The 16,600-nt window shown below is 39.1% G+C and overlaps 1 long non-coding RNA gene across 1 annotated transcript in view; it reads right to left on the bottom strand.

The window, feature by feature from the left end:
* Window positions 1-9,556: 9,556 nt before the first annotated feature.
* LOC120384693 overlaps window positions 9,557-16,600 on the bottom strand; it is a 45,839-nt gene continuing 38,795 nt past the window's right edge. Inside the window, exon 3 of the long non-coding RNA XR_005589033.1 lies at window positions 9,557-9,716. This is a non-coding gene — a long non-coding RNA (uncharacterized LOC120384693). The remainder of the gene's footprint in view (window positions 9,717-16,600) is intronic.

The following is a 16,600-nucleotide window of genomic DNA, read 5'->3' as shown; positions in this document are numbered from 1 at the left end:
AGTTCTTAAAAAAGAAAGAAAGAAAGAAAGAAGACAGCTGGCAAGAAAGAATAGTGTTCTGTCCATCAAAGTCCAGCAATACAATTGTAGCCCAGAGTGCAAAGGGAATAACCACATGAATAATACACACACCAGGCAATGGCTACAAAATATCACAATTTAGAAATCCTTATGAGAAAAACCACAAATACCACCAGTTCATTTGGAAAGAAAAAAACAAGTTAATGTCTGGCAAACAGCAAGACATTTAGTGGTATCCTCCCATCCCCTAGTACTGAGGGTCAATTGTCATTTTACGTTAATATAAAAGCAGACATTCAAACACAAACAGTCACAAAACAAAGAAAAAGACAGGATAAAATGCTAGTGACTTTTTTTAGGAAGTGAATACTGAATTTGATTTTGAAAGCTGTCTGCAACTACATTAAATAATTTTGCATTGTGTAGAAAACTAAGTTTGCCATGAAAAACATTACCTCATATATATAAATAAAACGTTAAATTCATAGCAACCGGTAGGGGCTTTCATTATCAAGGATCACAAATTTCTTTGCAAACTACAGGCCCAACTTTTACCCTTAGTTATATAGATGCAAACCCAACAATTGGTGGTAGTAGCTACATAACACAGGGCTCCTAAACATATGGACCCATTCAGATGCGTCCATCCTGAGGTACTAGGAGGGCAGCATCATACGGTGCATGAGAAATGTTGACCCAGGGCACTGAAGCAAAGCCCTAGCCCTCTAGGTTTTGAAAGGTTATGCAGAGCAGAAAGGAGATCAGTTTTTAAGGCTCATCTGAAAGATGACCAAACCAGGAACTGAACAGGATTTAATTTACCTACTGCGATAGGATGAAGGGCAAAATGGAGCTTTCCATGATATAATCTTGTGGTTCCAGGACACCTATGTGTTTCAGTCACGACCATTCATCCAACCATTCTTTCCAGCTCAGTGAGAAGCAAGGACACTTGTCAACACTCTATTACATCAAGGTGCTTAACTGTGTAGACCTTTCACATCTACAAGTGATCTTGGCATGCCATACTGCATATGCCAAAGCACCAAGGCACAAAAGAGTTCAGAATGGCTCTCTTTCCCATTGAGGCTTAAATGTAGATACTTTGCATTGCTCTAATAGTATTTGGGGCATCCACTCTATTATTTTCATCGTGATTGTGAAAGTTCGTGGGACAATTTCCACATTGACATTAAAATGGCACTTTCACTGGTATCTTAACCACTCTGACACATGCATTGACATTGTAATGACTCCTATGGGGCCATTACCATGTCGATGCAAGTATGAGAGACACTTCATTGACATCTTAAGAGCTCCAGTGCTTGCATTGTCATGGTAATGACTCCTTTGGGGACTCTTATCATGTCAGCAGAAGTATATGAGATACTTTCAATATTGCAAGTAAAATTGTGCAAAAGTTGACCACAAAATTGGCACGCTATTAAAAATAAATAAAAATTTCCCAGTGACCAATAGCAACTTTGCAAGTTGTATCTTTTTGTCCTCCCTGCTCCCAAGCAAAATAATTCTTATTAGAACAGAAAGCTTATTTAACACACACACACCAAAAAATACTAATTAGAGCAAAAGACAGGTCCAGATTTAAAAAAAAAAGAAGACCGGATCAACTCCTCATCTTTAAAATGAAAATAAAAATACTTGTCCATTACTAATTGTACTTATGATGGGCTTTAAGATCTTCATATGAAAGGCGATATTGAGTAGCAATGGCACATTAACACACACACCAAAAAACAAGTTAGGGCCAGATTGTCAAGAGAACTGAATTTGCATTTAGTCACCTAATTAATGCCAGATTTTCAAAAGAGCCCAGCACCTCCCTTTATGACACTTGTTTTGAGTTAGTTTTTGCTAATCTAGCAGTTAGAGTCTGCCCAAGGATATATATAATATCTTGCAACCACACATCACAAATGGCTAAAGAGCTAATAGCAAAAATGAATTTCATTAAATAGCCCAGAGTCTGAAAATTCTCTCAAATGTTTTGGTGAGTACATCCAAAGAAGTGATACACTCATAGCCCTGATCTGCAAACCCTTATGCACATAATGTAACTTAGTTACCGTCCCTGGGTAGTGACAGCTAAAGTGTTAGCATAAATTAAAGTAGTAAAGCTAAGCATGTGCACAACTGTTTGCAGGACTGGGACCATAGACTTCGGGATCAGTTCACAAACAATTTGCTAATTTAAGGATGGGGGTACATTCATAAAAAAATATTTTTGCACTGAATTACCAGCTACAATTTAGAAATTACAATCTGTCTTTGCAAATACAGCAACTACCATGCAATGGTTACCTTGAATACATTTTCAGTTTTCCCTTAGTTTCTAAACTGTGTTTAGAGATCCTCTTTAAGGAATGCTGGGGAAACTGCCAAATGGGAAGCACTAGTGGAGTGGCTTCAGTGGAGCCAGACTACCAGGAATCAGTTGAGAATACCAAGTCCCAGAACTGACACTGCAGATCCAGGACGTTTGTAGGAGAACCCTGTCTTGTTCTGTGCGTGAACAATTCAGCATGATATTTTGCCATAGGAATCAGATTTTTTTCCTCCTCCCCTTGACTTCCTCTCATTCTCTGTATCATTTCCAGACAACTACTTTATTGTTTAAAAATGAAGTTACCATATTTAGTGCCTTCAAAATTACTTGTAGAAGGCTATAATTGATTTAATTATTGTGATTCTAAAATAATATATTTCTCTTCTTGATCATGCCCTGACTGTAGACCTTGCTGCAAACACACAGATTCCAGACATGCTTATTCATGCAATTGCCAAATTTAATGTACCACATACAGTGTAAATCTGCAAGTTGAACAAATAATGCTGGTTAGGAATAAACACTATGCACAAGCAAAATACCCTTACTAGGGGGATCATAACCATTTCTTTATAGTCCAGTAAGGAACAACATTTGGCCTGATATTTACAATTTTCAGAATTACATTACTCAAAAAATGCCCAATTTTGAACTCAAGCTATATTTTACATTTCTATTTCTCCTTTGAACATTATTCCCATGAGACTTTAAAATGACCTTTTCTTTTTCAGAGGGTAAGGGCTTGACCATTTGACTCCTAAGAGCTGTATAGAGACAAGGTGGGTGACAAAACTTCTGTTGGGAGAGAGACAAGCTTTTGGACCACACGGAGCTCTTCTTTGGGTCTAGTAAAGCAGATACTCCTAGCTTCACAGCTAAATGCAAGGTGGAACAGATAGATCGTTTAGCATAAGTAGTTAGCACATATTCTAAGGGACCATTCAAAGTTGAATTAACCCATTAACACCGCTGCAGTTAAACAGGGCCGCCCAGAGGATTCCGGGGACCCGGGGTCTTCGGCGGCGGGGGGCCCTTCCGTTCCGGGACCCGCCGCCGAAGTGCCCCGAAGACCCGCGGCGGGGGCCCCCCAGCCGCCGAATTACCGCCGAAGGGGGACCCACCGCCGAAGCGCAGCCCAGTCTTCGGCGGTAATTCTGCGGCGGGGGGGCCCCCGCCGCGGGTCTTCGGGGCACTTCGGCGGCGGGTCCCGGAACGGAAGGGCCCCCCGCCGCCGAATTACTGCCGAAGACCGAGCTGAACTTCGGCGTCGGGTCCCGCTCCGTCTTCGGCGGTAATTCGCCAGCGGGGGGTCCTTCTGCCCCAGAGCGGAAGGACCCCCCGCCGGCGAAGACCGGGAGTGGCAGAAGCTCCTGCGCCCGGCCCCGCAAGAGTATGCCGGGCACCCCAGAGTGAGTGTGGGACCCTGCTCCAGGGGCCCCAAAAAACTCTGGTGGGGGCCCCCGTGGGGTGCGGGGCCTGGGGCAAATTGCCCCTCTTGCCCCCCCCCTCTGGGCGGCCCTGCAGTTAAAAGACCAAAAGAGTGGGTTAGTGGATTACAAGTTTGTTGAATTGAGCCATAAATCCATTGTCTCTGTCCAGTCCATGATTTTTAGTGCCTAGCACAGAGTTATGCATTTAAGCTTGCAGGCTCATCTTTTGAATGTGTTGTGCAGGTTTCCTTTTAGAATGGTGACTGATAAGTCAGACACAGAGTGATTGTTTTGTGAAAAGTGTTCATCCACAGGTGATAGGGTGTTTTGGTGTTTTATCATTTTCCTGTGTGAATTCATTCAAGAGTGATTATCTGGTTTCACCCACAGTTATTGGGGCATTTAGCACAGGATGAGGTATGCCACATGTTGGGACAGGCATGTGTAGGATCCATGGATCTTGAAAGATGTGCTATGAGTGGGGGTTGCATCTGTTGTTCTGGCAGGGTCTGATGCCATTTTGAGTTGGTCTGTTCTGGTCTATAGGGATCTTAAAAAAAAAACTTGCTTCTGATGAGGAGCTTGGAGAGATTGTGGGTTGTTTGAGGCCAGATTTGGGGTGGGGGGGATTTTTTTTTCAGGATGGGTTCCCCATCAAGTGTGGGTTGTAGTTGTTTGATGATGCTCTGTATGGGTTCCAGTGTGGGGTGGTAGGTGATATCTAGGGGTGTGTGATCCAGGGCAGGGATTTATGTAGTGAAGCAGGTTCTCTCAGGATACTTGAGTGGCCCATTCCATGATGTGATCTAGTTCTCTGGTGAAGTGTCCTTGTTTGGTAAAGATGGTTTTAAGTGTGTTAAGGTGTATGTCCTGGGATTACTCCTCAGAGCATATTCTGTGATATCTGAGTGCCTGGCTGCAGAGAACAGATTTCTTGGTGAGTTTGGGATGGTTACCGAATCTATGAAGGTAGGCGTGGTGATAAGTTGGTTTCTTGTATATGGTTGTCTGCAGGGTTATATTGTTGAAGCTGATTCTGCTAGCGTGAGAATGTTCCAGAGAGAGTTTAATAGACAGGTGGTTTAAGCCATCTGTCCAGAGGATGAAAATATCAGTGATGTATCTCAGGTAGATCATTGGTTTCATAGTGCATTTGTCCAGAAATTCTTCAAGGTGGCTCATGAAGAGACTGGCATACTGGGGAGCTATCCTAGTATGCATAGCTGTTCCATGCTTTGGACAAAGTGTTTGTTATTGAATGTAACATTTTTGTGGGTGAGGCTGAAATGGATGAATTTGGCAATGTGTTTGGGGTGGATATCTGAGGGTTCTCCATTGTCTTATAAATAATATTTGAGGAAGGCAGCTATGCCATCAGGTTTGTGGAGGAAGTCAGTTGTATCCAGGAGGAAGCATGACCTCTGCGTGGTGAGTGGTTTGAAGAAATCTCACAGGTAGTTTGTAATGGACCCAACTTAATCAAGGATTTAAGCAAAGGTTTAGGTCCATCTGTATCCAGCAAAGCACATGCTTAATTTTAAGCATGTCTTGAAATTTCACTGAAGTCAAGGGGACTTTAGCACATGCTAAACACAAACACTTTGGTAAATAGAGGCAGCTTGCCAAATGGAGGCCAGTATGCATGCAGGTTTCAGTGCACAAAAAAAGCCAGCTCATGCCACTTTTACCCATGCTGAGTAATACCATACAGTGCAAGTAGTATCATTGATTTCAGTGTGAATACGGGTGGCAGAATCTGGTTCAAAGCATGCACTTCAGTATTTGTCTGTGGAAAAATACATACATGCAGAACCCAGGGTCTGAAAATTAGCTCCTTATGTTTCAGAGTCTTTAGAACAGCCTTCAGACTAGCTGGAGCAGAGATGGAGAGCAGAGATGGGTGGTGCTGATTGCACTTTGTTACAAGAGTGATCCTGATACCACCAAGCATGATGGTTTAGTATGTGCAGTTGCACTGAGAAAAAACAACATCAGCACTCTCCTTGTGATTGTGTGCTGATGATGGCAGCCGGTGTAAGGGATGGCTGGAGCTCTGGCCCAGTTCTTTAGTTTGCAGACCTTTGGGGTCCATGGTGCACCTCCTTACAGAGTAGCCCTTCCTTTTCCCTAGTGTTTTAGTAAGTGCTAGGTATTTGCCCTTCTACTATGTAAGAGAGTCAAGGTGGGAAAGACTTTTCTCTCTCACAACCAGAAATTGGTCCCATAAAAGATATTACCTCACCCACCTTGTCTCTTTAATATCCTAGGACTGGCACAGCTACAAATGCATAGTAGCAATATGCAGTGTAAGGCATAGGTCAGAGCTAGAGAACCCCATAACCACCATCACTATACCACACACAATTTTCCACCATTGGTGTATCCATGCAGTACTGAATTTGGCCCTTATAAGGGTACCAATGTTCTACTTGGAATGTTGGCACTTAAATGGGGTTGTAACAAATATAAGTGGAGTGGAGGTGTGTTTAGTGCCATACATGTGGTGTGATAATACTGAAGCGATTCTTCAAACAAATTACTAATAACCAAAATCTGTCACCTAGCTACTGAAACTTCAAAATACACTACCTAATTAAGGCCTAGATTCAATAAAAACTGCATTACACAAAGCCCTGAAAAAAATTAATTAACTAAAAAAAACCCCAACAGGATTTGCTATATTTCAGTTTGTTTTAATATAAAGATTATAAATCTTTTAAAAAATCCTCTTAAATCTCAGAATACACACTGAGTTATAATATTGCAGAGATGAGCAAGAAGCCAATCCACAGGAGATGAGGATTAAATCAAAAGGGTACTGAATTAACTAATACATTTTTAAAAAGAAATCTTGTTTATTCCTTAATTCTAAAATGCCAAAAATATTGCAGATATTCTCCTATAAATATGTAAGATGAATAGCCATTTCCGTGATATATTGTGCTTGAGAACAGCATATCTTCAGTCAATTCAGATTTCATTAGTCTGTAGTCTGAAGAGATTTTTTCAAGCTTTTTCATGACAAATGCATCCACAGTTTCTTTTCCACACACCTAAAGTGATCATATCATGCAAATTTTAAAGTCTTTCATGCCCAGTTTAAAGAGTTTCCATTTTCCCTTTGTCAGTTTCCTGCTGATGGCCAGTCCTAAACAGTTTGCTCACACTGAATACCAAGTGAGATGGGTCAATTTCCAAAGAGTGCATCTAAACTCTCACTGGCAAAATGATTGTCCTCTTAACTCATTTTCTCCTTTGTGCTCTCAAAGCAACACATTAACTATTTTAGCAGTTACTGTGCAATATAAGAAAGTAGTACCTTTAAACAAAGTTTCTTCATCAAAAACTGCTATTTTGTCAAAGCTGAAATGTGTCATGAAAATGTATTGATTTTGATGAAACCTTTGATAGGAAGGTTTCTCAGGTCCAAGTGGCTCTTCTGGAAAGGGGAAGAGAGAGACATTGAAAATCTGATCTTTTCAATCCCAGAATGGAGATTTGACACAAAGCCTTTTTGTGCAAACATTCTAAAGGTTTTATTTTGTTCCATTGGCGAACAAAAACAAAAATGTCAAAACCTTGTAAGTTGCCCTGAAACAGAATAGTTAATCTCTGGCCAGCTCTGGAAGAAAGGCAAATGTTGACCACTACTACTAGAAATTTTATTGAAAGTTTGGTCACCATCTCTGTTCATTTATGATGGCTACTTGTACTTTCAGTGTCAGTGATAATGGAAATTCTTCCTTCAGTAGTATCGGTATATATTACCCTATAATAATGGATTATAGTTACAATAGAAATGCACAGTTACAAACACCAGAGTTACAAACTAACCAGTCAACCACACCCCTCATTGGGAAGTACGCAATCAGGCAACTGGAAGTACACAATCAGGCAACAACAGAGACAAAATATATATAGTACAGTACTGTGTTAAATGTAAACTACTAAAAATAAGGGAAGTTTAAATTGTTTTTACAAGGTAAGGAAACTATTTCTGTGTTTGTTTCATTTAAATTAAGATTGTTAAAAGCAGCATTTTTCTTCTGCATAGTAAAGGTTCAAAGCTGTATTGAGTCAATGTTCAGTTGTTTTGTTAGAGTTATGAATATTTCAGAGTTATGAACAACCTCCATTCCCAAGGTGTTTGTAACTCTGAGGTTCTACTGTATTATGCTGTGAGGCTCTTTATATATTTATATAAATGTGTAAGAAGTTGTCTGTGGGAACAGAAACAAACAGGTATTCCTTTCATTGTTCTGTAGACCATATATATGCATCACTAAAACATGTATATAGTAAAGCAATATATTATCTACCTAGTGTAGGGATATTAAAGAAGGTTTATATTAAACATGGTTTATATGAGAAATGATGTATTGATTTATTGTTAATTGATACTTTATAACTTAAGGTTTATGTTAGAAGTAAATTTGTGATTGTCAACATTTAGCCTCTAACCTGCAATCCACCAGCTGTGTCTGTGTGAAGCCTGCTCAAAGAGATACTTGGTATAAAACTTGTTAAGCTCAAAGAAATACTTTGTATAAAACTTGCTAAACATTAATTAACTCTAAGTAAGCCAAAACAGTAGCTGTTATAGTGTATAAATAGAGACCCCCACCCTTTGTCAGTTTTCATCTCACTTTATCTTTGCTTGTTAAAAGACAGGGAGTCTCACATAAATTGGTAACACCCCAAAAGGTAAAGAGACAGTGAACTAAATGTGATTAAGATAGAGAATGTATGTGAATAAATGGTTAGGGAGTTACCAGACTGAAGAATTCAGTGTCGGCTGAAGAAGGTGTCAAGTGGGATCAACCAAATGACCCCCGGATGGCAAACTGGAATCCACCCACCACACCTCAAAGGAAGGAAAAACAAAACATCTAATAACATGGAGCCAGCCATCTGCTGATTGATTTAGCAACAGCAGAATGAAGCAACTCCTATGAACGAACATAGGGAAAACTCCCTATAAAACTGGACTCTAAAGAATAAGGACTTTGAGTCTGTGGTTCTGCTGCCAGCCTCCAGGAGCATCAGATGCATCTGACACAGACTCGGCTCCATCCTCATGACCAAGATACCTGGCCAGTAACTTGGCATGAGCAACATCTAGGCTGGTAACTATAACATCTATACAGAACCTGAATGAATGTGTGTGTGGGGGTGGGGGAAATAAGTAGTGATAGAAATAAGTAGTAAAACAACGTTGTTTGCTTTTGTCTTTTGCTGTCTTTTGTTTTGTTATGGTATTTATATCTTTGCCTTATCCCTCTTAATAAGATCCTGCTGGTTTTTATTATATTGGTATAACACTAGCTACTCTTGAAATTCATACATGTGACATTCCGAAGTGCCTGGTCAACAGGCCAATATAGGTTATATATACTTAATGCATAAATACTCTCTCCCTTTTGATCTTATGCCCTTTGAGGAATGGACTGTCTGCTAATGTGTCTGCTAACTCAACAAGGTGGGCCTTTAGGTACTACTCTAATGCAAATAAATAATCACCACTGCCAAAACATACCCTGACAATAATTCATTATGTAATCCTAATAAACTAAAAGAATAATGCATTATTACACTGTGAATGTTTAATGAACCTGGTCATTTATTTGCTATTTATAAATGTTTTATATGATTCTATTAGGTAAGGCACTACCATATTCTTCCACAGAATGTGCAATAAACTATATAGTAGAAATTAAATTTCACATTAGAAAGAAAATGTCTATATGAGGACATTTTGGCTGAGCTGAAGGCCAGTTTCATGCAGGAAACACCAACTTCCAGATATATTCTTCTCTGTGGTGTGATTACTTTATCTGTCCCTTTATTAGCAGATGCTACAATAGGAAAACTTAGTTCCAGGAGAATGGGTCTGTCTACAGTTGATGGAAATTGATCTGCTGAAGATGAGATGAAATAAGACATACTTTATTAAATCAAAACTTGAAATGTGTCTCCCCTCCCCCATCCGAAGTATCATATTCCTCTTCTATTATGTCCTGGCTTAGGATATTGTATTTTATATCCCAGACTAGCTCATTTCAGTCTTCTGGACTGCAGCACTAGTATTCTGCTAATTCAGTTCACCTACTTTTCCACTCTTCCTGTAATTCATCCATAACTATATCTATTAATCCATTTATAATTTTCAAGCATAAATGAACCTGAAAAATTATAGAAGCAAGCTTGTACACAGTAGGTTAAGCAAGAAAATGATGCAGAGGTTAGTATGTTTATAGCTGGATCCTCTGTTTACCAATACAGCAATGAAAACATGTAATCTCTACAGCAAAAGCTGTGATTCTCTGCCAGCTGGCTGACTGCCCTAATTTGGGGGGAACAGTAATGAATGAGGCTCAAGCAAATGGCCACCATCTGGGTAAAGCTCAAGTGAGCTTGTTTGGACAAGGCTCCAGGGTCGAGTAAATGAAATGGACTTCTATGTTAAGATGCATCTGTGAACATATAATTCCTCTTTATATAAAACCTGGCTTTAGTCAATACAGGTGCAGAAGGTTGGCAATATTTCTAAACTAGATATAATTTAGTGATTTTTAAAGATGCATATTGTGTGTATAAATATCCATATGAAGCCCATCTTTGAAAACATATCTGACAAACAGGAAGGCATTATTTTTAAAAAAGAAAATCTCATAAGGAAAACAGCATGAGGAAGTCATATCAAAAGGTACCTTTGTACTGGGCTTATTCATACATGCTGATTTCCTCTAGTTCACTACTTTTATTGATACAAAATAAGAATGATGTTTTACTATTGTGTACTAATTGTAAGTTTATGTTGCTAAGAGAACAAAGAACAAAAACTCAGGCACTTATAAAACGGGCACATCACATATCAAGCAATGGAGAAGTACCATTTTAAGATCTCGCGATACATTTTAAACAATACTATGTTAATTGAAGTTGAATCTTAGTTGTTACTATTGTTTATCATTAAAATACACTTCCCACTTATGCAAAACATGACTTCTCCACAATCTATGCATTGAAATAAGGTGAGAGTTTGATTGTTGGGTTTCTAGATCTGATGCAGGAAACATGCGCATAAACCTAAGTACATGCTTAAATCAATATCATGCATAAGTGCTGTCCTGAATGGGAATCCTTCCCTGAATCAAGGTCTTTGTTAGCACTGATATTGTCAAGGTTACTGTATCATTTGTTTCAGTCAGTGCTAGACTGGTGAACCCTGCATTGTAATGTACTAGCTTGCATGTATGAACATCATTGCCCTTTCACAAAGAATCAGATGTGTTCCCTAGTTCCCGGCTATTGCCTGATAGTAGATAGACTTTTTCATGTTTGATTAATAACATTTCTTCCCCCCCCCCTCCTTTCTCTCCCCTCTCTGTAACAGTTTCATAATTGGCTCCTACATGAATATCCGTCATTTTTCAATTGTGTAAGACACACACCAAAAACCTTTGCCACATAGCATTGCCGTTTAAAAATGCATTAACCCACTCACAGTAAAGACCATTAAAAACTTAATATTTGACAGCTTTGACGACACTGATATTTCCTATTTTTAAAATAGGAGAAAACGCCAGTAATCTCAACTATCTTTGTTGTAACCTCTGGCAATGCCTGACATTTTAATGGCATCCACTGTAGGCCTTGCATCTGCTAGTTAGCAGGAGCAACTTGTGCTGGCCCCACAACAGCACTGGCATAAATGCAGGATAGACTCCCCTTTGCTTTCTGTCCTGTACATTGCCTTTTACTTTGTACTTACAACACTTCATAAATGCATTGGAACTAACCTTCAGGGTATGTCTAGAGAGACAAAAAGTTACACAGTTCTGTCTGCCAACTAGAGGCCAGACATTATAATCACGCAGTCATGCCCCAGATGGATTCGCCATCCATACGCCCTACCCATTAACAGAACTAAGGCATAAGCTGGGACTCTTGTGGCTCATAGGCAGCAACTCTTTCAGGTGAGATAAAGGGAGCCTCCCTTTGATTGAGCCAGTGGGAGCTGTGCTTTCTCAGCTGGAAGTCACTCTTTGCATCTTGCAAGAGTGATTTAAAACTATTCCTTTGAGGGCAGCAGGGGTGAAGCATTTGTTTGGGAATCAAGCAGATGCCCCTCAAAACTGTACACTTCCTTTTAGATTCCAGTTGCCATAACAACTGTACAATACTTTTGCTCTCAAACAGCACTTTTTTATTATTATTATTAGCAGGTTTGCACTCCAGGAGGAAAGCTGATTTACTTTCCCTGAGGAAACTCACTGTACGACATTTAAAATGTCAGCGCGAGAAGAATACAAACTGGAACTATAAAACCATATTAGAAATAAAACACCTTATGGGAAACTATAATGGCAAATGCTGCTTTTGTAACAATGATCACTGTAGTTCACATTGAATTTAAGGGGAATTGTATGTGTAATGATCACAAGATCAGAACTTTATTAGCCACTGGCAACAGAATGTTTGGAATAGAATTCAGATTTCAGTATCACATTTTGGCCTCTCCTGCAGATTATAACTGCATGTCTATATAAAGTATTGTGCTCTTAAAACTATATATTAAAAAAATGTCCTTTTATTCCCATCTGGCGAGCCATATTTACACAATGTGTTGCCAGCTTAAGTTAATGAAGAACTTAGGCTTTCTACTAGTAATAATGGTAATACTATAACATCACAAATATATTTTAGCAGCCTCTCTCAAAGTCAAAGTAGTCAAAAGTGTTTGTTCCAACGTGTGAGAAGCTTTTACTTTACAGAAGTTGTAGAAAAAGAATCTGTTACTGGATACTAGAAGGGGGAGGGGAAGAGTCTACAAGCAAATGATTTCTTCGTAGTATATTTATCCTTTAATTTGCTCCAGCACAGCAAAATTGTGTCCTTGAACTAAGGATATGAAATGACACTATTAAGGGAGACACGGCAAACCTAGACAAAGAAAGTCATTTATTTCCACTGACCCAGCTGGTCAACTGAATTGAAGTTCAGCACTATAGAATCAAGCATTGCCATCATATCTGTAATTACTGTATCAAGGAGACTCAAGGAATGCTCATAAGAGGAGAAGCAGACCTATACATTAGCTCACTTTTTGGTCTCCTTGTATAAAGAGGAAAGTATCATTTTCACATTGATACTTAACAATTGTAACTTATGGATAGGTGCTACGGTTACATATATTGGATGCATTTCTAGTGCAGTGTTCACTATTAAAAGGTCAACATTTTGTGTGTACTAGGTATAGGAATAAATTGCAGAATCTCAGATAGTACTTTGCAGTAACTACAGGCAAACTGACTTTTTAGTATCCACCAATCACCAACTTCTTCATGTTCACCTGCTGTGTATGGACAGGACATAGTTCCCAATTGAATATGTGGGTCTAGTAGGGGGGATAGTCCCAGTTGGGTCCTATTTTACCCCCTCACACTAATGCAGCAGCCCGTGTTTCAGTAGTGGCCCCTGCTGGCTGGAGTATGAATTAATGTGTTCAGTTTGCAGGAAAGAAAGGGCTATGAGGCATATTATCTTTAAATTTATTAAATACTGTGGATCTCTTCAGAGACAAAGGTCTGTTCTAGAACCCACTGTTTACAACATTGTCAATGGAAAGACTCCCATTGACTTCAGGACACACTTTTGCCGCAAAACACATGTAAGAAGTTAAAAAGGAAGCAGACTGGTGAGTTACCTGTGTGTATTTAACATCTTCAGAATCTAACCATTGTCAGTAAAGAATAATGACAATTAATCCAGACCAACCACTTATTGCATCTATAATGGTGCCACATAATTTTAAGATATGGAGTGAAAGTCACAGAGAAATATATATTTATTTATTTAAAAGGAAGGGGGTCTTATTTAATACAAGCACATTTCATTTAGACTCAGTAGGGTAGAGGATACTAAATATATATCCTTTAATTGTTAGAGGACACTTGCACAAACAAGTCTACAAGAAATAAACCTAATTACTATATAATTAACTCTAAACTGCATAAACAACAAAGGCATGATTAGATAATAGTTATCTCTTCAGTGAATCCCATTGCCAGTAATAGGATCCAGAATGAAAAGAGTGAGAGTTAAAAGTAGACGTTCCATTTGGGAAATGTGTGTGGGCATATATTTGACATTTAAAAATATACTGACTGCTAATGGACAAGATGCCTTCATAGTGTGCAAGTCACATGTTTCTAAGTAGCAACTTTGTATATTAGCAATGTAATTATGTACTTGCAAAGGTCTTTTCTCATGCTCTGTAGCACTTTACTTTACTAGCATCCAATTAAAAATTAATGGGACTTCTTGTGGCTGGTGGAGTAAGGTGATCCCTTAAACATTATGTCTCATGGGGTAACTCCTTCCCCCATAATGTTATCAGTTTTTGAGAACTTGGCTGATAACGGAAAGACTGACATTAACAAAAGCACAGGGAGTGGGCTCTAAAATTCACACAGTTGTTGCTTACTGTTTATCAACATCTAGTTGTATGCTATGATATGCATAATATAATCTCAAAAGGTACATTGAAATAAGTTTCTATTGAAATGAAAATTAAAGATGTATGCACATCCCTCATGGCCTGGGGTGGAACTGTGGAATCCTGCCTCAGTTTCCTCTAGGAAGTCCATATCACAGTCCAGTAGTAATTGTAACCAGTCCTCTTCTGGGGTCCAGTTTACTTAGCCCTTACACACATGGGGCCTCCAGGCCCCATCTTCAATTCCATGTCTTTCTCCTTGAGTCATGAGTCCCCAACCCTCTTTCCCAAAGCTGGGTGATGTCCAGTCCCTCTCCATGAATCAGGAGCACCATCCCCCACAACAAAAAAAATCTCTTCTTCCCAGAGCTGCATTCAGTTCAAACTGTCCCATTATTCCCTGCAGCACTCACCTACAGCTGCTTCTGCATGAACTCCTTTTAAGTTCCACATCGAGCACAGATATATCAGGGTAGCACTAATTGGACAGACCTGGCTGTCCCAATCCCTCCTGGACCTTAAAGGTGGAGGCTGTCCTGTTACAATGTATTGTACATGTTAACCCATAATGCCAAAAGACATTTCTCAGGCAACTTTCAGTTTTGAGATTCTACCTCATGCAAGGATTGTTTTGTATAACTTAATCTCTTAAGTTAACATTATAATGTATTGTATTGCTTTTTGTAGTAACATTTTAATATAATCAGCACAGGGAATGCACACAGCCTTGTTTTTCAGAATTGCTGCCCACCGGCATCTCCCATTAAATGGAGTTGGGGGTTCTCCGTACCTCTGAAAATTAGGCCTTTGATTTAGTCAATGAAAACATGGGTTCTACCCAAGAACAGTGACTTTGTAAGAGTGGCACTGTGAAATTCCAGGATCATGCGTCCCACTGATTTCTTTATCACATTTTCTCAGTGAAGCAAAAAGATCCCTCCCCTGCAGCAGCTTAACTTGACTGTCAGAGATCAAAGTGAAACGGTGAGGTTTTCCATCTTGGGCATGATCTTCATAAATAAGGGATCTAGAATAAAAATTATGCCTCAGCTACATCCATGCAAACCCGTTGTCGTCAGATCTTTCCCACAATGAAACTTTTCCAAATCCACTTAAGTCTAATGCTTAGACCAGCAGTGACATTAAACAAGTGTGTTACTTTTGCACTGTATTCAGCCTGCAGTACCTTGATTATCGGTGTTGATAATCAAGATGGAAAGAACTCAATTGTTCATGTTTGAGTATTACAAAACTTGCCAGTTTGAGTATTAGAGCGCAGGATAAGCTCAAGTTTGAAAAAAACAAAAACAAAACATGATTTTACGGGCAAACTGAACAAATCTGATACGTAAATCAGTAAAACAAAAACCAAACCAAAACAAAAAAATCAATAGATTTTTTACACAGTTTTTACACAGTCACGTTTTTACACAGTCACTTTTCAAGCATGCTCTTGAAGAGATGAAATTACCTGAAACTAAACAATGCCAATACTATGTTGAACCAGAGACAGTTTGCCTAATGCAAGACTGAGGTAGAATGCATGAAAGATGCTCTCTTAACTGGATTTCTCTCTCTGAGCATGCTTTGTCCTTAAATGGAGGATCTGTAGCTTGCTTCAAGAAAAATGGAATAATTGAGAGATAAACTTCATGGTCTGCGTAACTTTGTGATATACTGGACTTTATTGCTCAGCACATATCAAATAACCAATCTGATTCCACACAGACATGAGTAAACATCCCAACCTTTTCCCTCATTAAGTATCTTTATGACAAATTATCTGTTCACTGCCCAGTACTCCCCACATACTAGAGCATACCTTAATTCTTAATTGGAGAATTAATGATTGCACCTGAGACTACAAACTTGTATAGAATTGTTTCATTTTAATTTATTATCCGCAGTACAATGTGTCAGATGTGATCCTCCACCAGTTAGCATTAGGCCACCCATCTTTTACACTAATCTTGCCTAATGGATAGGGAATAATTAATATGCTTCTAATAACTTACTGAACTGTGAACTACTGAAACAACTTAAATAATATAACTAACCAGAGAGAAGATGCATGGATGTGTCTATGGCTTACAATCTGCTGCTGTTTGGAGTGTGAATTATAATGCCTAATGAATTATTTATAATGGTAAGAAATTAGCTGGGAATGGCATTCAAGCCATGGGAAGGTCACAATATTTTAGAACTGAGAGAGGTAGTGGGTTGTTGTTTTTGGGTGTGTGGGGGGGTGGAGGGTTAGAAGGGGAGACCAGCTTGCTGGCAGGTAAACCCTGTCCTTCTCAT

This window comes from Mauremys reevesii, linkage group 16, assembly GCF_016161935.1.
Source record: "Mauremys reevesii isolate NIE-2019 linkage group 16, ASM1616193v1, whole genome shotgun sequence".
Classification (NCBI taxonomy): Eukaryota; Metazoa; Chordata; order Testudines; family Geoemydidae; genus Mauremys; species Mauremys reevesii.
This window is presented reverse-complemented; position numbering and strand designations above follow the sequence as displayed.